The sequence below is a fragment of the Vicia villosa genome, linkage group LG6, assembly GCF_029867415.1.
Source record: "Vicia villosa cultivar HV-30 ecotype Madison, WI linkage group LG6, Vvil1.0, whole genome shotgun sequence".
Classification (NCBI taxonomy): Eukaryota; Viridiplantae; Streptophyta; class Magnoliopsida; order Fabales; family Fabaceae; genus Vicia; species Vicia villosa.
Genome location: NC_081185.1, coordinates 104,866,804 through 104,881,594, shown reverse-complemented (window position 1 = coordinate 104,881,594; position 14,791 = coordinate 104,866,804).

Genomic DNA, 14,791 nt, shown 5'->3' with positions numbered 1-14,791 from the left:
CGGATAGACAAATCTAGTATTAATGCATCAACAATACAACAAATATGTAAATACCAACATTGTCCATATTAAAAAAAGCAATTGAAAAAAAAAACAATTAAAATAAAATTATAAAATATAAAAATACAACTAAAAATCAAATTAAAAATCTATAAACTTTTTTGATTTTTTCAAAATTTAAAATTTAAAATTTTTAGGGTGATATTCTATATTTTGACAATTTTTTTGGGTTGTTCAATACCTCCTATAAACTTATGTGAAATCTTATAAAAATCTTAAAATGTTACTTCTCAAAACACTGAAGTTTTTTTTTTTCAGAAAATTTCACAGCAATATTTTACACTTTTATATTTTTTGTGGAGTTAACTTCTAAATAAATCCGTTTAGTCAATTTCTGAGAATAATATGGTAGAAAGTGCACCTAAAAGATAACTTTAAGATAAAGATATTTTTGAACATTTAAAGGGTTTGGGAAAAATACTTATGTGTAATGAATCACCACCTTATTTTTGTAGGTATGAACATTTCTTGAATTTTTTACTGTTTGAGTTATATTTACATGATAAAGTTCTAAATTTTTAAAGGAATATATAATTATTTCAAACTTATCCTTTTTTTTAATTTAGGTATCTAATTATAAATTATTGACTAGTTAAAAAAGACTCATTTTTTTTATTTAAGGATATTTTCATGATAATTAAACCTAATATAGGCACATGTACAATTTTCTCGCATATGTGTATCTTATGCTCTCAAACGAAAAGATCATATTGTCTTGTTGCTTTTATAAAAACATAAATGAGACTCTCAAACACTTGAGTCATTTTCAAAGTATGTGTTATTGGCTCCACAGCTTCTCAAGTGATATTAATTATTCTCATTAGACTTCTAGGTAGTTCAACCCTTGCTTTCTCCGATCTCAGTTCCATCAATTTTAGGGTCAGTTTATTTTGTTTTTTTTTAAAATTATTTTTGTGATGTTATATAATTTTGTATAAAAAAATTTATAAATAAAATTTTCGTAAAAATTTCAAATGAAAATTTGGTTTGAATAATTATTATTAAAAATGTTATATTAGATATTTCATTTTTTTATATCAAAATTACAAAAATCACTTAATTTTGAAGTTATTTCAAATAGATTTTCATAAAAATTATTTTTGAAAAAATTGTGATTTTGACTATATTTTGATTTTCAATAATATTTGTGTATGTTATAGGATGTCAAAAATAATATTCAAATTTAAAACAAAATAAATATAAAAAAATTTGTAATATTTTAAAAAACAATTTTATAAAATTTATTTTTAAAAATACAAAAAAAAATATCTACTTTTTTAGAGCTGAAACAACTCTGACCTTTAATTTTATTGTGTTATAACTAAAATCTATAAATGCCCTTTGTAGTTAATAAGTGTATACACATAAAAACTAAAATCTATAAATGCCCTTTGTAGTTGATAAGTCTATACACATAAATTCTCCTCTCTGCATAAATTCCCAATTCATAGGTTTTGGTCGATTTACATCGATTGCCACAAGTTTTGGTCAATTTATTAGTCAACTCAGAAGACACTTAAAAAACGTTGTCAAGAATAAAATTTTAAAAAAGTGTCAAACTTAATATTACGATACATCAGAAAATTCTTTAGTGTATAATTGTTTAACAAAATCAACCGTTAAATTTAAATCTATTACTATATAAGTCATGTTTATAAAATTTAACATCAATCGAAAATCATTTGACATGTCATTGATATGTATAAAAATTAATGTTTTATAATTTTTTTAAAAAACTATTAATTTTAATTTATCTTTTTATCATATCAATTAATTTTTAATCAATGTTAAATTTTATAAACATAATATATATGATAAATATTTAATTCTGAACTAAGAATCAATCACCAGTGTTATCACTCTCGTCTCCTTCCTCTCTATCTTTGCCAACATCATCTACATTATTAGGAAGATCCTAAAGTCCCACATTGATTGGAGATAGAGCATTGAAAGAGTATATATAGAGGGATACTCCTCACCTTACCAACCAATTTTGTAAGGATGAGTTAGATCAAATTCTAATATACATTGACAGGGTAAGCTCCATGTGTTAGTCAAATACCAAAGTTTTCAAAACCAACTATTTCAATTTTCAATCTCCCAAAACAGGTTGGTTCAACTCGCAACATTTCTTCAATCTTTTAAATGTTATTCTTAATATCTTTTTTAACTTTTTAATTTGTATTATTGAGAAATGCCTAAAAGGCATAAGCAGAATATTTATTTTAGTCCCTTAACTATATCTTTAGATTTACATTGATTTTTTAAAAAAAAAAAAATTGTGTTATCTTGGTCTTTTAATTTCTAAAACATTTTATTTTAGTTATTTTTGTCTAGAGACAGATTTAGCGACTGATTTTAAAGTTTTTGTCACTAATTAGATAAAAATAACTAAAATAAAATATTTTGAAAATTAAAAAATCAGGTGACACGAAAAAAATTAAAATATTAATCTAAATTCAAGGATATAGTTAAAGGACCAGTGAATATTTTGCCTAATAAATAAGACAATATTTTAAACTATTGAGATATAAGTTTAACTTTTTAAATAAATTTTTTCCTTATATACATTGTCGATTAAAAAAAGAGAAAAGGGTTGATGCACTGACAGTGTAAAATAGTTTTACACTGTCAACCAAACACAATCATGTATCCAATTAAAATACTCTTTTATTTTTGAAAAAATTTAATGACATGGCAAATTGATAGTTGTTTATTGGATGATAGTGTAAAACTATTTTACACTGTCAATGCATATCCATTAAACCCTTAAAAAAATGCTAACTCCTTTTATCTTTTATTCTAATAATATATACATAATTATTAATGGATATTGAATATACTAGGACTTATCTTCAATTGTATTTTGTATTTTTTAAAATTAAATTTGGAGATGAATGTAAGATATATGAATAATATTTTTTTTCTTCAAAAGAGAAAAAATAGTATTATTCATCTAAATTTCATACAGATTTGAGACTGAACTCATGATCAAAAATTAAATATGAATATTGTTTGAAATTCGTAGCAAATTTCATATAAATTGAAAGACGGAACCTATAAACATAGAAAACATAAATGAAAATATGAATACTGTCTGAAATATGTCCCTAAATTTCATACAGATTAAAAACATACTCTATGAGAAAATAAAAATTAAACTAAAATGTGAATTTTGTCTAAAATCCAACCCGAATTTCATACACCAGCAAAAAGGAGACTATGAAAATTCATTCAGAAATGAAATTTGTTATTAACAATAACAGAAGCAATCATGCATACAGAACAGTACAAACATTTTATTTCTACAAAACAGTATAGACATTTTATTTCTATTTTTAGTCATGTATGTACAATATCTTTGTGATTCTCTATGCTATCTGTTTATTGATTACCTTTTCGAAATTGCATATTTCTAATAATTAATTTCGTATGCGATTTAGTTGGTGTTTGTTTACTTAACTAAGTATGACATTCTACTTTTGGCTTTTATTCAATCTTGGATTCAATCGATTGTGTTTTTTGTTTTTTTCTCTATTCTTTTATCTTTTTGATATTTGCCAAAGGGGAAGAAGATATAGAGATAATATCAATATTCACGTGCATTAAGTGTTTAATGCAGGGAGAGCTTTGCAGCTTACACAACTCAAGCAAAGAAATGTACATTAATATAAAGAATTCATTTCCCCCATCAAATTCCAAATAACGTCTTGAATAATTGATCAACAATAAATCTCAAATTTGTCAAACATTAAAAAGGGGAGACTGAAAGTGCACTCACGGTATTGTATGATATCACTTATTTGTTTTGATGTTTTTCTCAATTCGATATAGATGTTTTAGCACTTTCGTATTTGTAATTTTGATTCTATAATCGCGTGTTAGCCTAACTAGTTGCTACTTTGTCATTTCATCAGGCATAGCTTGAATCTCAAGTTAGAACTCTTAAATCTGGATTTTTCAATCATTTGATTCGAATCAAGTTTAATAAATGATTCAAACCAAAAGATGTGTGAAAAATGAGATTTGCCTCGGGAGCATTTAATTCGAATTACAAATTGAGCATTTTGAATCACAACCTCATGTGATCTGAATGAAGTGCAAAAATTGATGAATCAACTGATTTCTTGAAGCTATATTTTGGCTCTACTCAAATTAATTTGAATCACAGTTTTCATTTGATATGTATCAAAGCTTCAAGGCCCATTTTCATCTTTGATTTAAATAGTTGTTTCTTTGATGAAAGTAACAAGTGAATGAAACCTATGGAAAAAACTCATAGAGACAAAGAGTGATTTTGTCTTCTCTCCCTAGTGTCTCTATACCCATCACCATGATTTTTTCTCTTCTTTTCTAGAACAACTTATTGATTATGAATTCATGTCAAATTCATTCTCCTTTTTGTTGCATATTATTCTTGTGCAATTTGTTATTGTGTTAAGTGACTTAGAGAAAGGGAGTTGATTAATCTTGATGTGTTGTTCATGATTAATCAATCTCTAGATAACAACCAAAGCCAAGACTCATTTATCCAAAAAATTGAGAAAACCTTGTGTGTGTGTGTGTGTGTGTGTGTGTGTGTTCTTCATTCACATTTATCTAAAATCATATGCTAACACCCAGTGCCTTTAGTGAGATATTTTGGCATTGTTCACCATCTTCATCCATAGTCTTTTTCCATTTTTGAAGACCTTCATCTATAAAGATTGAGTGTTGAGGGAAACTAGTGGTACATTAGGGTATCTAATGTTTCTGGGTGAAGTGTGTTGATTGTTACAGATGCAAACATCATTTCTTGAATGCGGTTTGGTATTTGTTGTTCATCAAGAAAAGAGTTTCATTGTACTCTAAGGAAGACTTTGGAGAGATCTAGCATCAACTATCAATAAGGCGGGGATGAAAGTTGACCATCTTCGGTGGAGTTGGAAAAAGATTACTCATAGACAAAGTTTGGAGTTGTCCAACCAACACTTGGCTAATGGAAATCACTCAGACAAGAGATCAGCGGGATCAGGTGGATTGGCACATACGAATACTTGGAGTAGGTTATTGTGGATAGCAAGGTTATTGAATCAAGATATTTCAGAGATCTTGATTTTGTTGGCAGTCAAGTGTTTGCATCAACAAAGGGAATTATCATTTGATAGTTTGTTGTAACCAAAGTCCTTGTAATCAAACTTATCAAAATAGTGGAAGATCATGATTATTTTTTAATGGTTTTCAACATCATTGAAGAGTGAAGTAGGCAAGGCGAGGAAGAACGTCGAACTGTTATATATCTCTATGTATTTTTCTTTTCTCTTATCCTTTTTTAGTTTTCTAGTATTCATTAATTTTGCTATTGCATTAGTGCATCATTGCATAGATTCTATGTCATATAAGTTAGACTTTGCTTATATAGATTTAATATGCTTAGGTCTGTGGTGTATCAATCTTATTGAAGTGTCACGAATCCAATTATGTCTTGATAGAACATCTATGATAAGAGTTTTAAAATAGCTTTGTTTAAAGCTATTTTGGCTGTCTTGTAATTGACTTGCATTAGAAACAATCAAGTGCTTAGTAAACATCAGTTATCATTTCATATGGTTTAATTCATTGAGATACTTCCAAGTTCACTTGTTTTTGTGTTTTGCTTCTACGCTTTTTAAAATCTCTAATTTCTTATATGAATACCTAAAATATTTTTGAAATTGTCTTAAAGGGAAAATGGTCTATTCAACCCCTCTTTTTAGACCTCTTTTAGTCCATATTCTCACCCAACAATATTGGAAACTCCTTTTGTTTTAAGACCGTTCTAGGTTGTTCGGAATGGGGCTTTGGTGGATAACCTAGGTGCAACGTCCTAACATGGAAAGGCTTGACTTTTTTTATTGCATTATTTGTAATGTCGGCAGGGAATTGTGCCTTTGCAAGAATAATAATATTTATATATTTACCTTTATGTTTAATCCCATCCATTTTTTTGTATGACGAGATTTACTTAATTTCTTCATAGTTTTTCTGATCATATGAGTCATTGACGGCTTGGCCTTTAGGCTTCGGACCAATTGGTTATTTCTACCCTTGCCATATTAGAATATGATTATTTATGCCAGTGGGGGGTTTTCCCTTTGGCTCTATCATTTATGGATCTTTGAGGTCATTTGTCGGCTATTTTATTGATGACTGTTCGTAATTCTCAAAGGTGTCACATGCAAGTATATACGTTTTAATTGTAGCAAGTAATAAATATAAGAGTATCGTACCCACATGGAGTGTTACTACTTAGATATGACTTTTGTATTAGAACTATTCTTTCACTTTAAGCATAAGTAGAGAAATAACTATAGGTGATGATTTGAGTCCAACTTTCTGATAATAATAAAACAAACTAAAAAGAATAACGTGATGAGAAAGTGTTGAGAGAAATATTGTTGAGCTTTGATCCATTAATATATTTTGGTGTGTTCATGTGTTAATGATGTGTGATGTCGTGACATGCAAGGTCAGAAGGGTCTAAAAGTGTATCTCTACATTAATCAGTAGCATGCATAAAAGGGCAAGGAAAGTAAATCTCTAAATTCCACTTGTAACCCTAATACACGTCTATTAAAAGTTTTGATTTCCCTGAATGATTGTAGTTTCTTATGTCTAAGCAACTAATTCAAGTGGATATATCTATTCTACTCTTTCAACCATTTTTGTTCATGAAATACACTTGTTGTTGGATCTCTCACAACAATAAGCTTATACTTATCTCTAAGGTGATTAATCAAAAGAATAAGTGTTTGAGTTGTAAACACATGATAAAACAAGCATTAACCACACAAGCATATAACATAAACACACTTTTAATATTAATATCACATTGCTCAACTAAAAGACATTTAGCTGATAGTGACCTGAGTACAAACAATAAACATGGTTCTCAAAGGAAACATCTTAAGATAAGAAAATTCACAAAAGATAACAACCTAAGAGGAAATCGGAGTAGAACTTAAGATGGTTAAGTCTTCAAGAGGAAACTTCAGTCGCGCCAGTGTTCATCAGCAAATATAGAGATGGATGAGGAGAGAAGACTCTAGTAGTCTTCTGCAGACACGCTTGAAACTTGTGAAATACCAACTTGGAACAATTGTTGAACCCCTTCCATTGTTGCTTCCACCTATTTATATAGGCCAAGGAACTAGGGTTTTTCTCAGATGCCTTGGATCATGGGCCTCGGTTCAATATTCTCACCCAGCCCAAGAATCCATAACATTTTTAGGATAGACAAGAGAGGATCTTTTTACTATTTAACAGTAGTGGGGGACAAGGTGGAATGCATAGTCTGTCACAGTAGGAGAAAGCGGCGCGCAGTGTACTATTGTACCATATTTTTGTCTTCTAGCGCTGCCTTTTTCATCCTTGATTGAATTTGAATCTTGTCCTTTCTCATTTTTAGCACCCACCGAGTTTTCCCTCCATTCAATATTTCTTCCCACTCTCTCTTCGCTATTGTACTAGCTTGCATATTTGTTCCTTTCTAACTTAAGCTTCCTCACTCATGGCTCATCAGCAGACTTGTCCGATCTTGCCTCAGCTTGGCTATTGCTAACTTCTGCACACAAAATAAAAATTAAACTAACAAATGGGAGCACCTAATATACTCCACACTAATTTGATTAAAACAATAAATAAACAAAGAAAATAAGCAAACAACCCTAAAATAACTCTAAATTAAATAATTCCAAGGCATATATTAACTCACAAAATGTGGGTTAACAATGATATTCGATGTGCTCGTAGATATCTGTGGTCTTTATTAGTGCAAAGTGGAACGACAACTTAGTTTGGTCGTTACCATCTCTATCCATGAAGACTTGATGTTATTCTCCAGCGTCACTAGGAACTGTCCTCAGCCAAAGGTATGGTTCATGTCCTTACCCTCAGGTTGTCCTGGTTCACGGTGGAAGTCTCTCGGGCTCAACCGCCTATGCTCTTAGAGTGGCTAGTTCCTAAGAAGGGGTGCGCCAACTTCACTCTGAGTGTGTTCACCAAATGAGGGGTTTGTGTCATAAGTGTGATCTACATCATCCTGTTGAGGGTTACAATAACATTTGCACTTTCTATATTTCTAATAGTTAGGAAATTATTTATTCAAATTTCAAAGAGCCTTGAATAATACTTATCTTCCAGGGAGAACTACAAATAAAGCGTGTGTAGTTCGTCTTCGATCCCTTCCACGATTGACTACGTAATCGAGGAGATGTTACATCGATCCTTCAGGTGCTCGGCTCCAAGAATTATGTGTCTGGCCGTCTATTGGTCTATTTTCCTTGAAATAATATGTGTCTTGGTCAGTTGTAGACGTTATCCCCATTTCTTTCTGAATCACGTCAATACCATCTTTTAAGTTTGTTGCTTCTGTGTACCCTTGCTCGAGGGGTATAAGTGTGTGGACAATGTCTTTGTGATTGTCTTACCCGCTCATGGACATCGTATGCTCCCCATCATGTTTAAATATACATATTAGGCTGTACCTGGGTAAGTGCTCGCATTTGGCAATGACGTGTGGTCGGATGGATCATTTACCCACTTGCTTGTGTTAGGCAATGAATTGGATATTCTTATGTGTGCTATACTAAGTCCAACATAATCTATATAGACGTCCTCCATTTTCTGCAGGTTTTCCATATAGGCATGACATGGGAGTGCAACTTCAAGTATTTCACTTTAGGGCTGAAGTTGGCATCTAATAGTTCTTAGATTGTGTTGGCAGTTGCTTCAACCTTTTCCTTATTGCGAGACGTACCAAGTGTTATCAACGTTGAGTTAATGGTATTATTCAATGGGGTCGATATCGGGTATTTCCTGTGGAAAATGTCAAAGAGGTCGGCGTATTCCCGGAGACGCTCCGTCTGTGTGTTCTTATCCTCGGGGAGGAAACCATATCTTCATGGATCTGGTTGGATTGTCCTAAGCTGAACAATTTAAAACTTCTCTACTGAAATTGGTCTTACATTGTCTTCTTATCTATCAGGATCGAACATTGACTCTCCCTTGACCTTCATCTTCCATGGCGAAGCAATGAGGTTTTTGAGTATGACTCTGTGGATACTTCATGTTGTCTTCATACTGATGCGAATCATGACCGCTTCCTCAATGTTTCAGTGACACACTATTTTAAGATTCATTCGCTTCCGCTTCCTCCTTATCCGAGTGATAGTGGTAGACATGTCATTCACCGAGGATGAATTACGAAGTTGTTGAAATCCACGAGGCTTTCGTCGCTGTATGGACTTAGATCTAGATGGTGGAGTTCTAAATCCTCGAGTTTGTAGTTATCTATCGGTGAAATTTCGCGGTAATTAAAAGTCAATTCTCACATATGTCGCCAATGTTTTATTGCAGAACCTGAATTAGTGTTGAGTGATGATGTAGAACTCTAGAATCCGAGGCGTTGATCCCTGGTACGATGGCATGAGGTGGACGTGCAAAGTTAAACTCCAGCGGCCAAGTCACTTCAGAATCCAAGATGAGTATAGTGAAAAATGACGATAAAAAATGTGTACCTTGAATCTCTAGTGTATCAATTGTATACATTGGAAAATCTTGATTGGATTGGTGCATGATTGGACCTACGTTTTAAACCTTTGGCCGACTCATAACATAATAAATTAACATTTAATTATTTTATGTTTTCCTTCCCAATTTTATTGGATTCTATTTGTTTGTGTTATATTGAATATTTATGTAGTATTTTAAAAAAAAATGTTAGACTTTATTTTATTTAAAAACATGACTTAGATTTTTTTGTAATAATATAGTGTTTAAAAATATATTATATATTAAGTAATATATTTATATATTTTGTTTGTAATAAATACAATATATTAACTCTGTAACCTTCAACTTATTTGAAGTCGAATTCGGTAATACATTTTGAAGAGCATTTAATTTGTTATCTTCACACTTATATTTGACATCTTCCAAAGCGTATTAAAAGACTAAAATAACTTTATTCAAAGTTTTCAATAAAAAATTTTAAATTTCAATATCATAAACTTTTTTTTTTTAAAATGAGACTTTAACTAGAATTTTTGAAATTTATGAGAAATTTTATCAATAATTTCGAAATTATCAGAAATTTTAAAATTTACTGAATTTTATCATAAATTTAAAAATTTTCGTAACTAATTACAATTTATCAGAAATTTCAAATGAACTATCGAATATTTCATATATACCAAAAATTTCAATATTATAATAAAAGATTTGTTCAGAAAAAATTGTTCTCATTTCACCATTTCTGAAATAATGAAAAATGAGGAATCTGAAATAATGAAAAATGAGAGATATAATTTGGGGTGGTAAGTAAAATGATGCATTTTGAACCATACTATATCATAATTTTGTTAGTCTAGTCTTATTTAGGTTAGATAACCAGTTTTGAAGGTCCTACATATATCAAATATATCAAGTGGAATATTAAAACTGACCACTATAATTAAGTACTTATTAGCTATTATAGTTCCTTTGTCACATTTATATAATTTACAATGACCCATGAAAGTTGCTTAATCCATGAACTTTGATTTGAAGTAATAAATCCAAACAACTTTTCTCAAATTATTGTTGAGTGTTTAGCTTTTTTTCGTTAAACTTAATTCTCGTTGGTAGATCACTTAACTAGCTCAATGACAAAATAATATATCTACCAATTCTTGTTTTCTCTTGTATTAAGAGGTGAGAAACATAGGAATAGAATAATAAATAGAGAAAAGTGACCTAATATTACTAATGTTTTAACCTGAGTAGGCAGAAATCACTTTGACCTATTGCTAATGTTATGGTTGCTATCTTTCTTTATCACATTAAGGGTTAGGATAACTAGATTAGATAACTAGCTCAAATAATATTTATTAATTGAACTAAATAGATGTAAGGTTTAGAATTCAATCTCTCTTCTTTTTTGCATTTTTTTTATGATTTATTAATGCATAAAAGTTGTTGATATTTATTAATTAATAATTTAAAAAATTGTTTTTAAATTTTAAAAAATAATTTTATTGTGTTATATATATATATATATATATATATATATATATATATATATATATATATATATATATATATAATTTTACAAAAAAAAATAATAATAATAAAATTGATTAAAATAATTTATTACAAAATTGTATGGTAACTATTTCATTACCTTTTTTATATCGGAATTTTAAAATATAGTTTAAGTTTGAAATTATTTTAAATATTTTTTTATAAAAGATATTTTTGTGAAAATTATATTTTAATTTTAAATAATAAAGAAAAAATATGCAATAATAATGTAAAATATTTTATATTGTTAATCAATGAAGAACATGTAATCTGTTAAATTTTTATTTTTAAAATACTGACATGATACAGAAGAATAATAAAATTCTATTGAATTATAGTATAAAATTATTTTGCATCGACAGTGCACTATCTTTATTCTCTAATAAATATCTATGTTATTCAACATCAATTTAATCTTATAAATTATAAAAATAATTATTTGAAATAATTTCTACTATTTTTTAAAATAATGAGATTTTTATTTTAATCTATAACAAATGGGGCTTAAATTACTTAGGAGGATGTTGTCTAATATCATGGTCAGGGGGCAAAAAACTTAGTAAATACTAAATAAATTAAAATACACATACCTTTATAAATAAAAAGTTACTATAAATAAAAATTAAATATTCCAAAAAGAATTATTTACAGAATATTATTTTTTTTTAAATGTTAAAAAAATGTTTATCTAAATTGTTGAATTACTTATTCTAAGTCAAGAGCAGTAAAGAAATGCGTTAAAAGAAATATTTATCTAAATTGTTGAGTTACTTATTCTAAATCAAGAACAATTTATAGACACAAACGCAGTTACTAATGTTTGTAGGTGATATTACAATGTGTTACTAGAGTCAACATTATATGAAGGGATATATTGAATTTACAAGAACTTTTTAGATGAATTATTTTCACTAATAATTTCTTCTTGATAATAAATTTTATTAATTCAACTTTATTTTTTTAAACAAAAGAAAACATAAGGAGGGACAAAACCAAAACCCTCAAGAAAATCAAAGCGAAAAGAAAAAATATAAAGAAAGACAACAAAAACACATGAGATAACTCATGTTAAAGAAACTAATGAGACGTACGGTTGGAGGCACCCACCTTGAAACCTTTGCACGCCTCGGGCGGTTTCTTCTTGTTCTTACTTTTTCTTGGAACTACCAATTGAAATGGTTGACTTGCATTTTCATCCAAATCAACAATCTCATATCTCTTATCCATGTTAGCCCAAGATTCCCTTAGAAAATTCATTGCTTGTTGGGCATCTGAATTTGAATCTCCATCGTGATTTTTATCAATGTTACCTTGATCAGTGGTATCTATATTAGCTAAACCATGCAAATTTTCGTTACCTTGGGCACCCAAGTCTCCTTGATGCAAGGCATCAATACTCATAACATTCTCATCAAAAGTAGTTTTCAAACAATCAACAAATCCTAAAAGAGGATTATTATCTACACATGTAACATTTTCACATTCAACTGATTCCTTTCTTAAATCTTCATTCGGATACTTATTCTCTGTGCGTTTATGCTTCTTCTTAGTTACCCTTCTCTCTTGATCCACTTTAACAAGTTTACAAGACGAAAAGCTATGACCAATGTTATGATAATGCGAACAAAAAATAGGCAAATTTTCATATTCAACGTTGACAAGGAACGCATAATCTTCTCTTTCGACCCAAAGTTTACGTCTGGTTTTAGCAGATAAATCAATATCAACTAAAACTCTAGCAAAATCTCCAAAAGATCTCTCTAGAGGGCACTTACTTATTGCAGCATCCAAACACATCGGCGTTCCGAGACAACTAGTAGCAATTGCATAGATAATATTAGGACTCCAATATTCCTAAGGCAAAAGAAAACGAACCCAACATTGAACTGTTGTCTGTTTGTGGTTATTAGCATTAAAGTCGGGAGTCAAAGCAAAGAGTTTGAGAAAACCTGGCTTTAGGCTCCAAGAAAGCACCGCACGAACACGTTCTACATGCTCAACAGAAGAAAAAACAAATTCATAAAAACCTCTTCCTAATGAAACAATTCCCCATTTACTTAGAGGCTTCCAAAGAATGTCTAGTTTACCACGCAAGTCTTAAAGTTTCAGAGGAGGGTCTCCTTTAGACAAAATCAACCTTCCATGAAGATGATTTTTGCATGATTCGAGACTAATCTTGTACTCTTCCTCGGAAATTTTAATAGCTATATCTTATCCTTTCAAACGAGATCTCGGAAATTGACCATGAGGGATAATATCACATGTCTTATTCAACACTTAAGCAAAAGATTTTGCACTTGTACCCTTCGACATCCGAAGATCTATCCAATGCAGACACCGACTTTTCAATAGAATTCACATCATTTGTAAATGTCGACTTTTCAACAGTATGTACAACATTTGATAAATTATCCAAAGGCACACACAAAGGCGACCCAGCAAGTCCGTTCTCATTCAAAAAAGAACCAAATTATTCTTGTTCTTCCATAAAATCTCTAATCCAACTCCAAGGTAAAAACAAAAGCACCAAACCCACATAAACCCAAAATAAAATTCAAAACAATTACAACTCTGAAAATCTAAAGCAAACCTGTGAAAGCAGAAGTTAAACACCAGTGGTTGAAAGCACCTTCAGAGTAGAAAATACCGTCGAAACTGTTCTCATATCTCACCTTGAAGAAGAACTAACTTCAGCCTCTATTATGATTGACCAAGAGAGATTGAGGGTTGAAAAACGCTTCCTCCACTTCCACAATCCGAAACGAAAGAGTAAGTGAAAACTAAGAAGAGAAGGGAGGAGATGTTTGACAACGACAGTAAGGGATCTCTTCACTGGAGGTCATAAGCACAAATCACGAAGAATAAGTTCATTTAAAGAATGTGATTGAACATCTAATTTAAAAGGAAAAAATTGTTTACGTTTATAGCACAATATAAAACGAAGGCTAGAGAGTGCAAGTTGAGAAAAAAAATCATTTTCATCTCAGAGAAGATAAAAAAGTTTCAATGTTTTCAAAGAAGAGAATACATCAAAATATGAAGATGAGCGAGAACTACGAATGACTTACGCTATCTCATAAGAGATGTTAATCCAGTGAAAAGATTTTCCCTCAATCTTGAACATTTATGAAAATACTTTTAATTAATGGGAAAACCTCTTTATTAAAACAACCAAAAACAAAGAATCTAAATGAAGGTGAGGATGATTAGAGTCCACCTATATGATGTCTCTGGGATTCCCAAACTTCGAGTATGCGCCTTGTAATTCATTGAAAAATAAATTGAGAGAGATAATGACATCGGTAAAGAAACTAAGGATGAGGAAAAATCGAAATAATTGTCCTCATTGTCAATTTTTGATGAGGTACTAGTCAATGGAATACCCAACCATCACATTGTATTGTTGGTGAGGGTTATCATGGCAAACTTAAGATGAAATACCACACGACCAAAAATGAACTCACCACTATCTAGGTCACTCTAGAGTCATGTCAATTGTGTTTCCGCACCTCGTTGAAAGGTAAGAAAAAAGAGTAATTGGAAAGCCCCAAGAGTATTAAAGGGTCGTCAAGTCTCCTAGATGTGAACCGAGAAGGCATCGAAGCAAAAATGAGAACAAAACTAGTTAGAAGAAAGAAAATATAAGAGTTAT